Source organism: Pteropus vampyrus, unplaced genomic scaffold (assembly GCF_000151845.1).
Source record: "Pteropus vampyrus isolate Shadow unplaced genomic scaffold, Pvam_2.0 Scaffold271, whole genome shotgun sequence".
Taxonomy (NCBI): domain Eukaryota; kingdom Metazoa; phylum Chordata; class Mammalia; order Chiroptera; family Pteropodidae; genus Pteropus; species Pteropus vampyrus.
The window spans coordinates 983,033-986,994 of NW_011889052.1; the positions used below are offsets into that span (position 1 = coordinate 983,033).

At 43.5% G+C, this 3,962-nt stretch overlaps 1 protein-coding gene across 1 annotated transcript in view; it reads right to left on the reverse strand.

The window, feature by feature from the left end:
• LOC105302353 (microtubule-associated protein 4) overlaps window positions 1-3,557 on the reverse strand; it is a 153,678-nt gene extending 150,121 nt beyond the window's left edge. Inside the window, exon 1 of the mRNA XM_011375345.2 lies at window positions 3,536-3,557. The gene's annotated coding sequence lies outside the window, so the exon portion shown is untranslated. The remainder of the gene's footprint in view (window positions 1-3,535) is intronic.
• Between the last annotated feature and the right edge of the window lie 405 nt (window positions 3,558-3,962).

Here is a 3,962-nt window from a genome sequence, read left to right on the forward strand (position 1 = left end):
CAGCAGATGACTTCACCTCTCCACTTGAACTGAAAAATAGTCACTAAAAATACCCACATTACAGAAGTACAATTTAAATTAGTTAACAACTGCAAAATGCTTTGGAAATTTATGTGGCAATTAAAAGTACAGTATCCTGCTTTACATATACTGGAGTTGAACAGTCAAGTAAATCTATTATAAATAACAAGAGTCATGTTTCTCCCTGTCAAAAAAAGTTACAGGAATCCATACTGATAAAAATGACTGAATGATGGTGGAAAGGTACAAATCCTCCCGGCAGAAGGATTCCAAGTAATAAATGAAAAGGAGTGAGAGACCTAGAGCATCGCCACGGGAATAACACACTAGTAACTGCTGCTGCAGACAAGTGTCACTGACGCATGCTAAACTTAGCGAATGGCACTTTAAGGAAAAAAATCAGATCTTTGTAAAACCTCGCGGAATCTCCCCCAAAATGTGTATTAATTACTATGGGTGATTTTAACATATGCTCAAAAATTCTTTGATACTCATCCCTTCAGGAAGTGGAGCTTAATTCCCTTCCCCGGGAGCTTGAGCTTGACGTGGTGACTCATTTCTAGCTTTTAACAAATAAAATAAGGCAACAAAAAAAATCGCTTTAGGGAAACCAGGCAGACACCGCCTTAAATCCAATCAACGTTAACATCAGTAATAAGTCATGTCAGGTACCCTGACGTGAGATGCGGTGTGTCAAAGAGGACCTAACATCTCCATGGTATTCTTAAAATGCATAACCTCAGGTCAGTCATGAGAAAACATCAGAAAATCCAAATTTAGGAACATTCTACAAATAACTGACAACTACTCTTCAAAGGTGTCAAGGAAAGGCAAGGGGACCAAGAAACTGTCACATATTGAAGCAAACTAAGGAAACATGACATCTAAATGCAATGTGGTGTGCCGGATTGGATCCTGTAACAGGAAAAGGTTATCAGAGGGGAAAAACTAGGAAATCAGAGGAAAGTCAGTAATTTAGTTCATAGTAAACTGATGTTGATTTCTTAATTTTGATACATGTATCGTGGTTATATAGGATGTTAACATTAAGCAAAGCTGGATGACGGGTATACAGAAATTCTATATTATCTTTATAACTTCTGCAAATCTGAAATTATCTCAAAATAAAGGATTTTTTAAAAACTGCATTTTCCTGGCAAAGATAGAACGAGGAAAAATTTAAAATGTTCAAAGATGTTTAAACATATCAAACTACTAAGACGGGTTTTATGGTGAAAAGATTACTTTTTATCCTATAAAGAATCACAAAAGTGGATTGACTTTCAAGCTTAAAATTTTAATGACTTACAAAATAGTTCGCCACAAGGTCTATGCTGATTAGCCTAGCGAGCTCTACGCAGTACTGAGTATGACGCCTCATATATATGTTTGCTTTATCTCCTTTCTTAACCCTAATTGTCCTCGACACACTCCTAGCAAGAAGTCCATAGTAGCCTGGATCTAAAGGTACCATTTAGGACAAAGTGAACTCAGTGATTTTTACTTGGTTTCCTTTTCAAACTGACCAAATCATATGAACCACCAAGATGACTTTCCATTGGGTCAAAATGTTCCTCTCAGATTTTCTCGCTAAGGAAAACTAAAACCTACACATCAACTACCCATGCTTAACATTGAGAAGTAGGGAGAAAGCAGTGTCCAAAATAAGACATGGCAACAGCAAAAGTTTACGGAGCCAAAGGACGGATCACCGAATCTAGAAAGATCAGGAAAAAGAACAAGATGCTGAGATCAGGAAGAACCACCTGACAAAAGCGAAGCTGCCTATCCCGCTGGTGGTAGGAGGTTCAATTCACATACACAGGAACACTCACGCCCACCTCCATCGCATAACCAAAATAAAAACCTGCAAGCCAGTGTCCTTCCTCGCTCTTAAACAAGCTTAAGGAACCTGTCCTACTCTCCCCTGAAAGTCATATTATGTAATTAATTAAAGTGCTCATACCTTCAAAAATAAATAAATAAAAATAAAGATAAGTCACCTAGACGAGAAACTCCAGGTGCTTCATTCACTGTCAGCAACCAATGGAAAGTGACTTTTTAATATTTAATGTAAATTTATTTGTAAGTTTGAGAATTTTAGCGTAGGTAAATATATGCCGGATGACAAATCTATGAAGAGATGACAAATGAGACAGAGTAGGCAAGTGTGTTAAGCACCCCAGCACTGTCAAACATTAGTATACACATTGATACAATAGGGAAAAAAGGGACACTCGCTGGGCTTCTGTAACTTGATTACAACAGCTCCTAAGAACATCCAGTACCCTTAGCATCAACTCTATAATCAACTACCTTCTCATTGCTGATTAGGCTGCCCAGAAACAAAGGTGGTGTCCTGGCCCGTGGATGATTCATTCCAGTTGTGTACATGGCACTTGATACTTTCAACATAACGAAAATTGGTATTTAGTTCATCAGTCTCCAGTGAGTTTACTTTGCATGAATAAATTCTCAAGCCCTTGATCACTCCAGTACCAAGCAAAACTTTCGAGTTTCTGAACTACTGTGTAGGGTCAGAGAGACTTTGGTGTGGATGCCAGTTCTGCCACTTAACTGTGTGACCTCTTGTTCTTGTCAGTCTCCATTTCCTCATCTGTAAATAAATACAGACAACTAGTGCCTGGAAGATAGCGAGTGCTCCAAAAGGGCGAGCTTTATTATTTTTAAGCTAAATTTGAAAGAGTATAATGGAGTTTTTTGTTAAAACATTTTATCTGAAAGGAAGGAGGACGGACCATGTAATGACATTCACTCAAAAGACACCCTCTGAAGAGAGATGCCTCACTCTACAGAGCTAAGAAGAGCAAAGTTTACAAGTTGCGAGGGAAGTACCTGCTGCACTGTACGGATGGCATCTCTTGCTTAGCAACTCTAATGTTGTCTACCAAACACCCGGCCTGTAATAGTGAGAGCATGACAACTGTTCGCTCTAAATCCATGCACTCAGCTTGGATTCAGGGCTGATTTATAAAAATAGCTGCTGCCGCCGCTGCTCTTTCAATCTCTTTCAGCTGATGACTGGGCAGTGTTACCCTATAGGCCTAGAGCAGCTGTATTCCCTCGCCACACCCTTTGCTCTGCCGACCCAGCCCAGCAGACGGCACCCCCCTCCCGTCTCTGCTGCATACTATTCTCCCTCTTCCTGGGCTGAGTGAGCAAATCACAAGCACAAATATCCCCTGATGCAATGCCACAACCATCCCTGGGAAAGAGCAGAAGCAGTTGCCAAAAAGCTCAGCAGCGGGGAAATGGGCGGGAGACACACATACACAGAGCAAGAAAGGCTGCAGTGCTGTGCAGCCGCGAAAGGGATTCGAGAGGCCCTGGGGACCCGCACTGTAACTGGACCGGAGGAGGAGAAGGAGAAAGGGGGGTTTCCAGGAGAAAGCTAGGGAACACTACTCTTCCCGAGGAGCATGGGATTCCCGATTCGCCTTGGATCTGGGTCCTAAAATTTAACGTAACCCCTGCTTCCTCCCCAGGAACTTACGCGTTCCTGGATGGAAGTAAAATCCTCCACATTCTCCCGCGGGGTAATCTCACTAAAGAGCTCAGGCAGCACCGCCGCGGAGGACCTGGTCCACGTGCTAAATCAAATCTCGGTTCTGGATGACGTTTCCAACTGCCCCGCCTGGTCCGCGTCCCCAACCCCACCCTTACCCGCGACCCCTTCGCAGTCCCACAGCCGGACTCATGCTTACTCCCCAAACAGAATCAGAGCCCACGCACGCAGAGAGCGAGCCCCGGCCCGGTTCTCCAGACCACCCCTCGGCCCCTCCCATAACCCCTGACCCGACTCCCCCTCCAAGGCTGGCCTCGGCCCCACCTCAGCAGACCCCCAAAAGCCTCAGAGAACGACCTCTGCGTTCTGATGCGTCCCCGAGCCCCACCCAGGGCCCCTGACTTCAGCCGACCCT